Raw genomic sequence first — 15,084 nt, forward strand, 5'->3', positions numbered from 1 at the left:
CTGACTATGTTAATTTCAGTCAGCAGAAGGCACAATGCAAAACACAAGTTGAACACAACTAATTCAGGGTCACAGACTCATTCTCTTCCTGTTTTATTTTGGCACTGAATCCATTACAGCGAGGACATTTTCTGTGCTGGCTGGCTGTTCACTTTGTGGCTTGCTTAAGTTTTTAGTCAGACACTTGTGCCTGTGTGCATTCAACAGGAGGCAGCCGTGCGCACAAAAATCACACATGCCAGTAATCTGCGCCAGTGAGCATCGTCCCGACTAAGCGCAGGCTGGCAAAATGACTTGAGGCTTCTGAGGATAACTCTAAGAGAGTGTACCTTTTAGCGAGACACCAGAACAAATTTTGGAAAGAGAACAGTTGGCTTTGAAGAAAATGCTCAGATGTAAAGTCTCATCAGCCAGGCACAAGCATGGAAAGGCTGACAGCTTAATGGGATTGTTAAATTCAGCTATGAGATGCAGAGTGTATTATTGGCCAAGTGATGAAAGAGTTGCTTTGCAAACAAACACAATGACACAACAATACGGCTAACACCTTGTTTACAGTTCAGACTGTCGTAGTTCGATCTGTCACACAGAGACAACATGTTTGCATGAACTCCACATGCAATATGTAGAAAAGTTTAGTTTTAGTTGTGCAACTTCTCAGTGACTCATTGATTCAGTTCTTTATTGTTCGTAATTCAATGAACTGCCAGTAATATTTATTTAAAGCAAATTAACACTGGTATCCATATCATATGATGGGCAGACTTTCACCCAGGAGACAGATGTTTGCTTCTCTCTAAACCTAACTACATGCTTTTGTTGCTCAGACCTAACCACTGCAGACCAGTGAGTTAGTGAATTATTGCTGTTTTTTCCAGATGTTTTTTAGCCTCCAGATGTGGTTGTTTTTAAGAAACCCATCTCTGTTTCTCGAATGAGGAATGTGCCATGAAATGCAATTGTTTTTACAAAGGCATCGCTGCTTGTTCAGCAGAGATTATGCCCCAGAAACATGTATTATAAGCCAGAACATAACCTAACCACAGCCAAGTAGGCACTGGGCCTAAATCCTAAACATATGTTAACCAGAATATTGTTGAAACATAAAGTTTAAACATATCCGTTTTATAGTAAAATGCACATGTAAAATATCTGTGGTTTGCAAAAACATACAATGCCAACATTTTTTCGGGCGATTCAGTTTGTACAAAGAAGTTCCACTGCGAAAAAAAGGAGAACAACTAGTAACGTTGTTAATGATACAAACCTTGGAATGATTTGATGGAGCCACAGAAAGTATAACAGAAGTCAAATCCATTTTTTATGCTAGGCTGCCATTCTCAGACTTATTTTTAAACTGGTGATGGTTTGGGGAGATTTAACTCTGAAATAAATCTAAAGGGCAGTTCACAGTGCACGGTGAGTTTATGTGACCAAAAAATGCCAGAGAATGGCCACTGAAAACATATCTGAGAATACATCTACAGAAGAAAATATGTAACAGAACTTTCTGTTAAACAGACGGGAACATGCTGTCTTTGAGTAAAACAATTATATAAGCCATATCAGATGTACTGTTGGTAGGCCGAGCTAGCTCAAAGGGCAGGCTTTAGGAAGCAAGCAGAAATTTAGAAGAAGAGTGAAAATTGAGCATGCTGAAGAACTCTGGACAGTCAGAATAATTCCCTCAGTCTTGTAAACAGGATTATTATTACATCTCTCTCTCTTTTGCAGCTTAAGCAGCCTCAGGGTGTCTTGCAGAGTAAGGAACATTGGCATTGTTGTGTGCATGTAAATGCAGTCTTGAATGACACCTTTTTTATTGTACAACAAGGTTAGCTGTACCTACTCCTTGTTGAATGAAACTCCTGGTGCCAATCATTAACACAGAAAGCATGGCAACAGGGATTTCAGTTTCTCCTAAAAAAACATAAATTCAAATTAAAAAAAAAGATTTATCTATTCAGCACCCAAAGGCATGAATATACAGAAGGGAAAGTATGAATAAAAAAACACATGTTGCATGCTGCATATTCATGACTTGTGACTCAGCAATTCCCAAACACTGTGCCATTTCAAAGGTGCAGTTTTGAGTGACATCCACCCCTATTGATACCCCTACAGGTAATTTCTTCTTAATAACCCAGCCCCCTTTTACAACTGCATCTCTGCTCATAAAATTATTAAATTGCTTACCTTTTCAGCATGAAAAGTGTGACCTGGCATGTGTAAAATGACCTCATAGATCACACTCACTAAGACTGTTTTGTTCAGTCCATGCAGTGAACGAATGGTCATGAATATAGTTCAGCATGATAAAACATTTTAACAATCACATTTCTAACTTTGTGTAACGAAGCAGCATGTTTTAATTTGCCCGACCAGCTGGTGTTTAAAATGTAAAAGTGGGGGGATTCACTCTGACTTGCATGACATCCACCACGTTGAGACTTCAAGCAACAGAACAGATGCTGTGATTGAGGAAGATGGTGGGTCGCTTCTGGCTGCTTTTGCTAAAGGACGCTTATGCTACAGCTAAAGCAGATTTCAGAACCACAAATATGGATGACTGTAAGCATGCTAAGAAAAATCCGGCCAAAGAAAAATTGCATTACACTATAAATTTACAGTGATAGTTCTGGATTTTTGAAGTGGGGCTGTATGAGATACTTATTAATGGTCACATTAGTACATACAGTAGCTTGTGGTTGGCGCACCCCACAGCTCAGCATTACTATGCTGCATAGAGGGGCTGACATCAAAAAATGCCTTCCCAAAAAACGTAATACCAGTCTAAGTGGACACTATATTGACAGTGTTTGAGAAATTTCGTTTCAGTCGGATTGCATATCAGCCGCTAACAGCACTTCCTGACCCAAACAGCTGACTGATGGCAGATGAGAAATGTAGTCCCAAAGGAAAAGTCTGTGTGACAGCGAGGTAAAGCGGTAAAAATACTCTACATACAACCTACGTAGTGGCTAAAATATGTTTCAACATAAACCCCTGTGGGATGCGAGCCTTGTCTGTTTCTGCAAACTGAGAGCCTGCCAACCACCAGATACTGTATGTAATTCACTAACTATACATAAGTATCTCATATAGACCCACTTCAAAAAAAATCCTGAGCTATAACTATAACATGAGGTCTATGGAGATTTCCTTAGCACCCTCAAGTGGCCATTAGAGGAACTATAGTTTTTGGCACTTATGCACTGGCTTTATTCTTCAGCCTCAGAGGTTGCCACTTGCAGACTAATTAACATTTGTGATTTGATTTTGCAATATCAGGCCATAGGATGTCTCTGCTGCAACCCTGCGTCCTGGCAACCCAGTCTCAGTCCAAAGTCGTCTCATGGTGATGGTTGGTTGGTGACCTTCCAGATCAACCTATGATGTTTTAGTTATCTTGCCTATCTTATCTAAGAGTTCAGAGTGAGAATTTGTTGGGTAATCGTGTAATATAAGGACCACAAATGTGCTTTTACAGCAGGCAGGTGAGTAGGTGGATGGGTCCCACAAACAACCAATGTTCATGCAGGGGTCTGGAGTTGGATGAGGGTGTGTGTGTGTGTGTGTGTGTGTGTGTGTGTGTGTGTGTGTGTGTGTGTGTGTGTGTGTGTGTGTGTGTGTGTGTGTGTGTGTGTGTGTTTGCCGCGTCATCCCACCACACGTGCATTTGTTGACATGACAGTAATGGGCTGCGTCATCCCACTATGACGTCACCCCACCTTGTGCATTTGTTTACATCATCATGGCGACATCCCGGAATGTCATAGGTTGACGCAGCAAGGATAACTACAACGTCATAGGTTGACATGGAAGGTCACTGACCGTCCATCACCATGTGACAAGTTTGGAGCGAGACTGTGTTGGTCCTGAACACCCAAGTATTAGCATGATAAGGGCATTTTATTTAAACTCTATTTGTTTAAAATATAAAGCACCTATAACCTCCTTTTGGTGGTAATACTGTTTAGAGTGCAGAGACAAAGCCTCCAGTGTGATACAGCATCTGGAAGGACCTACTATACCATCTATGGTAAAGATAAGCCTTTCTTAATAGTCTTAACTCCAGATTGCATGAAGGCATATCAGCAGTGAATAAAAGAGGAGTGATAGTGGATGTGACACCATCAAGGTTAAAAATAAACAAACACTAGAAAAAGCAAGTATTTAAATGCAGTATTTTATATAAGGAGGGCACATTTCACAATGATTATGTAAAGTGTGTTGAGATGAAACTGTACAATTGTGGAAGCATCTTAAGGCTAAACAGACAAATTCTCCATTCACAAAGAGGCAATTTCAGCAGCACTGGAGGCCACGCCAAGGCTTATAAAGTTCATACAAACATTACAAAGACTATTCAGAGGCTAACTCTGGTCAAATAAGGTCACTGCGACTAGCAGAGCTGCAGAGTTCATCTCCACACTCTGTGTACAGTGTTTATTGCACAGATTTCCTTAAGAATTAAACTTTTACATTGTGTGATGATTTATAAATGTGGCTGGGTCAATTCCATCAATCAGTTTTATCATCAGTTATGAACCTTTTGGTAGCACAATCCTGGAAATCCACAGGCCCTTATCACAGCAATACTATTTCCTAACAATACTGTCAATATGACAAATTTATCCAAGTATAAATCTTAAGGTGAAAATGTTCTATGCTGAGGATTATTCTAAATGTAATGCAGTCTGACTAAGCTGTTCGAAGGCCGAGAAATGGAAATGTTAGGAGAATCAATTTAATGGACTTTTCACAGAGATTTTAAGTAGAATGAAATTAAATAATACATATCCACAACCCATGTGTGCAGCAGGTGAGTTAATTCTGAATATAAAATCCAAAAAATAAATGTATTTGTCTGATTGATACTGATATGATATTTGGGAGTGATATTTGTCATAGTGCATCTGCAGTAGTAATCTTATTGGTACATTATGTTACTTTTACAAACATTTATGCAAACCACAGATATGTAACATTGGTATGTTTCATACACAGTGAATAAGCAGAAACTTTTCTTTATGCTTCAGGCACAGAAACCACTTGTTTGGGGTTAGGAAAACAACATATTTTGGCTCCAGATACCTGGTTTGGTTGCCACAGACGAGGCTGGGCATGTCCTGACCTCTTGTTAAAAATACCCAGTTTTGGCGCAAAACCACTGATGGAAATATCCCAACATCTCATTCAAAAAACCTGGTTTTGTCGCCAAAAACATGGTTGGAAATGTCACTGGTCTTGAACAGTTATTTGCTGCTTGGCAGCCGTCTCACATGAAGGTCTCCTCCTCGTCCTCCACCTCCTCCTGATAAGAAACTCAGCTCATATCTGAACTACGTTTAGTTTAGAAATGTTGATATGATGGTTTTTAGAAGCAAACAATGCCAACATTTTGTTTTGGGCTGCAGGGGTTGAAGCACCTGGCAGCATTGGCGTCTAAGGGTAAATGAAAAGAAGAATTTGCAAAGCACGTTTCAGTTTCACAAGTGTTGACATATTAGTTCAAGCCAAACAACACAGCTGATTTATGCTTCAGTGCTTTGCAGAGGTGGGCGGAACTGCAGTTTATTGATACTGTGTTTATCACTACAAGCAACCTCTTTCATATTTAGCTAAAATCTTTTCTATTATTAATAGAAAAATATTAATTGCTGCATCTTAAAGAATGGACATGGAGCCACAACCATAAAAAAATGCCAACAATGTAGATCAGATCCACATTGCTGTACGGCTTATTGTAAGTAATCTTAGGACTTAACAATCTTAAAATTATCACAAGAGAAAAATCTGTCTCAACCCATTATAATTCCACAATAAAGGGGAAAAAAACACTTGTTTGTAATTCTCTAAACCAATCACAATCATCTTGGGTGATACTCAGCCAGGGATGCAGCGATGGTGCCCTTGCAAAATAGTGTTACGCTGACATATAAATAGTGGACGTAGCTACCATGATGCCATCTAATTGTTTGTGGACTGCCATTTTGGAGCCTCGAATTTGGCATTTTAACCATTGCCATCTTGGTGTTTTGGTGCTAGAAGTGACTATATTTGGAGCAAGTGGATCTGACTCATAGACTGTAGCAATGTCTGGCAGACAGCCTGTCACTTAAACTGCCTGTCCTTAAATATGCGTAACCTTGGGCTTTAATGAAGTGTAAACATGTTTATTTCTGCTATTAAGTTGTTAGTTTAAATGTAAGGCTGCCTTTTGCCAGCATTAACTTTAAAGGTTGAATTACCTGAGGGCTGTGGGCAAGAAAAGCACAGGGACATCTTCTCAGTTTCTTTGTCTCTCTTCTTTTTTTTTTTTGTCCGTTGCCTCAGAAGAATAACAACTCAATTTCATTGAAGACACAAACATCTCTTATACCACTCAGTGGAAGGTGCACCACATTATGTAGGCCTAGTAATTAAAGCAGGAGCAACTTAAAACATTATAATGTAAGAATTGAGCATAAATGAAATTGACTTATTTATCTAAAATAAATCAGAGAATAAAATAATCTACCAAATAAATTAAAATTTCACAAAAATAAATCTTGTCTTACATTCTTCCCCATCCTCAGCTGAAATATCCACATGAAAAATAAATCTTATTTTATGCACGTCTTGGGGATTTACTGTGTTTCGAGCCAGCCTCGAGCGGCTGCAGTTTTTGGCACTTCCGCATTGGCTTCATTTTTCAGCCTTACTTGGTTAGGAGGCGCCTTGTTTTGGTGGAACATTTGCACGGAGGTGAGCACTGGCATTAAATGGCTAAATCCCTACAAAAGAAAACGCCACATAAAACAGTAAAAGATGGTTTGGCGTGTAGGTTGCTAGCTCGGAGGATGTTGTTTTACTTAAAGCACTAAAATGAAGTGGAGGACATCTGGCTATATAAGAATAGTATCATGGGATATGAGGATTTTGAAATCTGAAACAGGCAGATTGCAAAAGGGTAGAAGACTGCGTGTGTGGTGTTCTTCTATGGTATGTTATTACAAAGTTATACTGCCATCTACTGGCCTGGCATACTACAGCTTTTTTCGGTTGTTTTTGTGGATCTGTGTACACAAGGATCGTTCTCACAATGTTGTCATATGAATGCAGATTTTTTTTAAAAACGCAAATGAAGGATTTTTCAGGTTTTTAGGGCTATTTTTGCACGGTGGCCATAGTCTGAATTGCAAGACCCTGATGCACAATGACACAAAAAGACAATGCACAATTATTACAAAAAAAAAAGGATCAGCTGTAAAATGATGAACACCCCGAAATTACTCTTGGTATTATTAGAATTTGATCCAGCTCAGTTTAAAAAGTCTCAACTGTGGTTGGCATGCATGTCTTGAAGTAGTCTTTCATACAAATGTATGGAGTGCTATGCAGGAACACTGTATCCAGTTCTCTCAATGCATCCATACAAACTGCTTCCCTCTGTGAAGAAGAAGAGCAGAACGGAGGTACAGTCTGTTGAAACTCTGAATTAAAATGCTGGTTTCCCTCTGGGCAAACTTTTTATCATCCCAGGCAGATGGTAGACATCTGTGGGATCATGAGAATATCTTTGAAGATGCATCTTGCCGGTGGATAACATGTAAAAGGTACTTTGCGACTTTTATCTTGGGGATTAAATGGTGTGTGGCTGAATTCACAGAGTAACGTACAGAGTGCAGAGGTCACAAATGGGGTAAAGGTTAAGGTAGAAACAGGTGTGGGCAATCTGCTTTGCTGTAATTGTGATATTTTACCTATAAAAACCTGAAATACTATCAGCTGTAATGTCTGATCCTGTTGATCCTGTTCATAGATACATTTCTAAAACATTAATTTGTTTACTTTCTGCTGGTGATGTACGATACATTGGCATTTTGTGCATCCATATCTCAGCTTTTGTCTCTGCTGAGAAAATCAAGAACTTTTCATTTTGCTCCTGAGAGTGACCAAACATTGGATTCACCAGTTGACAAGTGGCCTTTAATAAAGTTCTGCAGTTATTGCTGCTCTCGGTAATAAGATTACTAACATATTTTCTCTGGCAGCCTGAAGTGCGACATTAAATTGTCAGTAATTCCTTCATGCGTAAATGAAAAACAAGTTTATGACTCCTTCATTTATGTTGTGTCTTTGCCGTGATTTCCTTTAATAGCACAAATCTGGTCATTGGACCACAGACAGCTGTTGACATTAAGTTTTTAGATGGATTCAAGAACCGTAATATGATCCAGTGCTGCCAAAATAAAATATGTCAAATTGTAAAAGATATTGTCAATTAAAATCTAAATTACTAGCGATTGAGAAGTTCATTGCATGACAGGGGAGTACAGCTGCACACATGTTGCAAGTCCTTGATGACAAAAGACAGAAATTGAAGGCGATTATGTGTGTCCAAGCACTTGTAGAATAATGCGTGCAGCAGATATAGATTTTAGCCCTTCAAAAACCTGCTTTGTGGCAGTGTGAAAGGCTTGTCCTATATTGAAATAATTACCAAATTATACTTATGATGAAATAAACATTTCAGCCCTCCACACCTGCTGGGATTTCATAGGTCATCGTGTTGACACAAGCAGCTCTGGGCAAGAAACTGGCAGTCTCACACAGACTTCACGCTGTGCTACAAGTCCGTCAATGGCTGGCACTCAATCCTCCAGCAGACTACATGCTGCGCTCGGGTTCTCCACTTTGAAACACCCGCGCATTGTTTGTGTACAGACTCTAGCAGCTTTGTCTTTCAACTTTATCTCCTTGCTTTCATGAGGCCTCCTACAGAAGAGCTGTGGTGTGGCTGTGGTTCTCAAACTGTGCCACATACCCAGTGTGTGGGTGTGGATGACCAGAGGAAGAAATGTGAGGCAGAGCTAATGTCGAATTTATCTGCTTTGTGTGGGAATAATAAACGGAGTGCTCTCGCACAATACCAAGATTTACACAGAGAAGTCTCACACCAAAAATACCAACAACTTGCTACTAAGAGTGAATGTATTAAAGTTGTAAATTAATATAAATATCAAGGACCAGTAACTGATGAAACATCCAGGAGAGGATAACAACGATTTTCCTTCACACAGAAGCTTAGACAGTTTGGAGAAGATAGAAATCTATACTTTTTCTTTTGTCTGTTATTTGTAGAGAGTATTCTATTTTTCTGCTTTATTTCCTGGTATTTTTCACTATTTGTTGTCGATAAGACCAAACTGTGTCGAGCAAAATTACGAGCCAACAAAAACACAGTGTGACGCTCCCTTGTGAGTCCCGAGTGGTGAGGAAAAGGCCTGCAATCCCAGGTGATGTATCCCACCTCTCTTTTAGTTGTTACTGCAGGATGGAGGTACTGGGTACATCTTTTGCAGACTACCAGTGTCCAGAGATCCTTCATACCTTGCAGTTTAGCTCTGTTAAACAAATCCTCCTGGTATGAGAGACACTTAAATAACCATTGTTAGTAATGTTAATTTATTATTATTGGATATTTTTTAGAAGTGACTATTTGTTTTTTCGTATTTATTGTAGTATAAATTTGACTATGAATGAGTACCATTTTTTGTGTTTTTATTGACATGCTTGTACATGTGTGTGTGTGTGTGTGTGTGTGTGTGTGTGTGTGTGTGTGTGTGTGTGTGTGTGTGTGTGTGTGTAAGGGGGGGTAGATTTTGATTTAATTTTATAAAACACTTTGTGTTATAGTTCATCTGTATGAAAAGTGCAAGACAAATAAAGCCTGATTGATTGATTGACTGATTTATACATATTATAGTATTTTTATTTTTCCTGTGGATAATCACAAAGGTGCTTTTATGTTATGTGTGATTGTGTGTGGTGAATGAACTGGCGAAATAAATGTAATTTCCTGTGAGGGATTAATAAAGTATCTAGCTATCTATTATATGTCAATATATATTCTATTTTTTTAATAAAATACAACAATACTATAGTATACTAGTATAGCACAATATATTTTAAACTACATTATGAGTTTATACACCAGCAAATGTGACCATACCAACATGCTTAAATAAAAAAGTGATCATGGTAAACTTTACAGCTGCTTAGCTCAAGCATGGTGACATTGTGACAATGTTAAGATACTGATGCTAGCATTTAGCTTAAAGCACTGCTGTGCTTTTCTTTTACAGCAGACTGACAGAGCTCCGAGCCGGGCTATTCTTAGTTTTACTGACTCTGCTGTGTTGTTATAGTTTATAGTTCATTGAGGTTTGGGTCAAACAAGCAGGAATTTTAGCAGCAGACTATTTTTACAGAGGCAGAGAACAGCCATGATGACAAATATTTTTCATGCGGTTATCTTAAGATCACAAGTTAATTTTTTTGTTATCCAAAAATAAAAGTAAAAAAAGCTCATTTTGTCGTGTTAAGTTAATTTATTTTATTTCCTGGGGAAAAAAGGCCAGTTTTTCAAGATAACAAGAAAATGACTTTTGTAATCTCAAAAATCACTGAATAACTATGAGGTAAACTAAAATGAGTGTGTAGTTCATTTGACCAAAAATGAACATCAACATCACTGTCATGACTGTCGGAGGACTGAAATACATCTGATGTGTTGATCAATAACGGTACACTTTTATAAAAATTTCATCTTAAATCAGTTGCTACAATTGTCAAGACCCCATCCATGTATGCTAGCACTGCATATACTCCCAAAGTCTGACAGATATTATATGTTGGCTAATAAGAGTAGGCAAACTTTATTTTATTGTAATAATGGGTTGTTAGTCTTGGCTTCCGTACATTCCTGATGAAACTAACCTTATTTCTAAAAAAAACAAAACAAAAAAAACCAAAACGCTGTTTAGGAATAAAATCTGCAGCTGAAGGGCAAAAAACAAACATACCTCACCCGGCAGAAAACACATTCAACACTCTCAGTAAGATGTGATTTTCTGCAGTTGCCTCATTGAAAACAAAGCTCAGATGTATAACATTAAACATGACGAAGAGTGGCAACATCAAGCCTGCGAGCCTGTTTTGAAAATCTGTGCCGTGCAGCTCAGTGATGATGGACTGTACTGATGTTCTTACAGAGTGATTGCACTTTCATCTGACTTGCAAAGTGACTTCAGTTGTTCTTATTTTCCCTGTGATTGTTGATGTCTCAAGTGATTGCAATTTATCTCATAAACATATGTGTATTTACATCTCCTTTTAGCTTTGTATTTTTCAAACAGCGTACAGACAGGGAGCGATGTTACGACAAGAGAGAAAGTGTCGAAGTGGGCAAAGTTGAGCCAGAAACTGATGTAAAGTATAAAGATAACATGTAGTTCAAGTTCTTGAAAAGAATATTTAAATAATTTTTTGAGCTACCTCTGATTGCGATTATTCTAATATTCCTGGTTAATGACAATTAAGGGTTTTTTTACTTTTTGGTTTATCTTCTCTGCTTTCATAGGAGGGCATGACAGAAAAACTTTGACGACTGGGGTGTGGCATAAGCTAATTTGGCAGCGTGTTGTTTTTCCCAAGATGTACACATTTTTTCTGTCGCTCTCAAACAAGCTTCTCAATGTATGCGCAGCTAGTTTATATGAGTTATCTCCCTGTTGCTGTATAAAAACATCCACTTGCCCATAGGAGAATAAATCTGCCAAAACCTTAGTGTTAACACTAGCCCAATACTGATCTCTGGGGGGCTCCAGTTCTGCTTTAATTTCCTGGAAAGATTCCTGCTGTGCACTTACACATGTCTACTCGTTCCTCTTCGCCAGTAGGCCTCTCGAGAGGTTAGAGATGTCTGTGAAATACTGTAAGAAGGAATGTGCATATATAGCCTCTGAGACAAGTCATAGGAAGCAGACGGTGCACATCCTCAAATAATATATTAATATATAAATAATTTAAAATTAATGAAAGGATATCACATGGAGAGCTAGCACCCTGCAGTGTGTCTCGTGCTCTAGCAGCAACAGTTTAAAATCACACATTCAAGGCACAAATACAAGAAGTGCTGTAATACACACAATACTAAATGCTGTTTGCAACAGAGCGAGATTACATTCATTATTAGTTATGTAGCGGTAAATTGACGTAAAAGAAAATAAGAAGACTACGTTTTTTGGCCACTTTGGGGCATTGCAAATGCTGGGAACACAAAAGCAATGCTAATGCAACTGCAATGCAGCGATTTTGTAGGGTAGCATGACGGGTTGGTGAATGTGTCCATCAAATAAGAACCTTTAACCAGGAAAGTGCCGTTTGTGTACAGTGTGAAACCAAAAGTCATCGTTGTTTTGTTACTTCACTTAATGTAACGACACAAAGTACTTTGAGAGGGTACATTATGTAACTATGCAAAGCATGAGGTGTATGTCATTTATACGCCATTCGGAATTTTTTAAGTAAAATCACAACAATCTTTTCTTAAAGTTTCCTAAAGTATTTTTCTGTTCTCTAAACCTAACCATTTTTCTTTACCTAAACTTAACAAAATGTGACTGTTTCTCAATGAAACTGCACCTGTTCACAATGGACTTTGTATTCTTGTTAACAGCATGCAATTTTAGCACCACCATGTAACACTTTATTAAGAGGTAGTGTCCATTTCATGTATTTCTGTGAGACCGAATTGGTTTACAGAGCTTTTCTGATGAAAGCAGCTGCCTTTTTTGGCTGAACATGAAATGAGAGCTGTGTGTGTGAATAAAAACACCTATAAAACAAAAAGAATTAGTTAAAAAGCTCTAAAGACCTGTGATATTTTTCAAAGTGATAGATGCTTGATATTTATCTGCGGGTTTGTCATTATGAGCAAACCAACCCGTTCTGAACCAAATCATGTTCCAAAAACACAAAAAAATATTCTAATGATGAATTTATTCTCCAAATCCCTGATAAATCATTGGCAAAAAATAAATAATAGCACTTTTGTTAAAAACTTTTGTCCATTACAACAGACGAAAAATCTTAATGCAGAAATTGCCTAAAAGTGAAAATGAAAATGTGACTTAAATTTCATTAATTTCTAAAGTATCTCCCGAAAATAGTATGTGGAAAACCCCCACTGGAGTCCATGTTAAATCCCATCAAATAAGTCTGTGCATTTAGGTGGAGTTGATTGACAGTTATCATAGATCTAGACATCCTAGAAGAGTTATGTCCTTTGACATGGACAGGGGGATCTGAACGGGTTGATACAGAAATATTCATTACAGAAGCTTTATGATAAATGCTATTTCATAATCGAGAAAAACTAACACCTTACCCTATTTTCAACAAACTATTGTGCAAAGCCATTATTATTTTCAATTGAAAATTCAGATGCTACAATCAAAAGCAGATTGATATTCTTCCAGGTTTTTTGCTCTAAGTGAAAGTAATTTCAACTTTGGCACCTAAATAATCTGACATGTATGAAGCTTATCCAGCTCCCACTGAGAGGCAGAATAAGAGATGTCTTACATGCAAATCAGTGTAGCTCAAAGTCATCTTCTGAACTTTGTACATTTTCATTTCTGGTCTGAAACTCGTGGGAATTCTTTGAGATTAAAGAGATCCGGGAAGGTTTGAATGGCAGTGATCTATTTCTCATCCATTTCACACTTACCAGGCAGCACATGTATTGACAAAAGTGAATCACATTGTCGGGGAAGAAAAGAAATCCACACAAAGAAAAAAAAAGTCAGTGGTGCCAGACTCTTTCTTGACATCATGCCTGATGAGAGTCTACACATTGACTATGGCAACTCGACTCTATAGGAAAGTAATGGACCTGGTGACTACGTCGTTTGAATTGTTCATGGTGTGACGCTGGGTCATTGGACATTGTGTTGTGTTGTGTTGTGTTGTGTTGTGTTGTGTTGTGTTGTGTTGTGTTGTGTTGTGTTGTGTGCGTTAGTGTAATTTGAGTATTGATCTCATCAGTTCTGAGAAAAGACTGGAATGACAGCGGAAGTGCTGTTCTCACCTGCAATTTCACTTTCACATGTTGACATCAGCTCCCAAATAGTTCAAAGGATAGATGCACCATAACTTGAATACTGGTAAGAATGGCAATCACGAATACATCACACGAATACAAGCAGAGCTTTCCCACTGAGATGTAATAAATTCAGAAAAGTATTTAGTCCTCACATCATTAGGTTTTTGATTATACAGTGAAAGCGTGGTTTCAGGCAATTATGTTGCTGGAGCATCTGCAGCATTTAAAACTAAACACTACTTTTATGTGCCTTAAAGCATGTACTCATTGCCTAGACTGCACATAAATTAAGTTGTGGATTTTTACACAGAAACTTCCCTCAACTTATTGCTGCTGTCACTGCAGCACACAGCCGTATCAAATGGTGACCAATATGACAATATAAGAGTTTGTATTGAAAAAAAGATATTTGCACAAAGTTTGTGAGTGCTCTTACAGTCTCCTCCAAAAACATTAAGTTAATGATTATGATTATAATTATACTTTTATTTGTCCCCAAAGGGAAACTTGTCTTGGACACAGTGCTGCTTGCTTCATAGTAGCATACAAACGCATCACACCACACAAGACATCACCTTAGTTACTCCATGGCAACAACAAAAGACAGGGCACAAAAACATGGCAGTCACTGACAGCAACATCTTGGTCTGGAATTAAAAGTGCAAGTACTGAATACTTCACTTCCCCAAAGGACAGTTTGTATGACCAGTTCCATCTGGTTGCATTTTCAAGTGCATGTGGATGCACCTGGTGCCCTCCAGCTGTGCGCCAGTGTATGATAACAACACCACTAGTTATGTCAGAGCGCTTTCTCACCTGACGCTGTCCAGCCCATTGTGGTTGGACACAGAAGGGGACTTTTGGCTTCATGCTCGTATACCAAAAGCACCGACAGAGCGGCGCTATTTGACGAGTTCAGAGTGAGAACAGGCTGAATATGCACATGGAGCAGTACAGAAGCAAAAACAGGACCAATAATTCATGGCAACAAGTAAAATATCTTGTTAGACATATGATCCACTTTTCATAAATTCTATATGTTACACAGCAAGCATGTTAGTAAATTAAACAAGCAGTTGAACTTTTCATTTAAAAAAAAGAATATATCAAGCTGTATAACATTCAGCAATATGATTCGTTTGTATGCT

Source organism: Plectropomus leopardus, chromosome 15 (assembly GCF_026936395.1).
Source record: "Plectropomus leopardus strain MGB_pleo_1.0 chromosome 15, ASM2693639v1, whole genome shotgun sequence".
NCBI lineage: Eukaryota > Metazoa > Chordata > Actinopteri > Perciformes > Serranidae > Plectropomus > Plectropomus leopardus.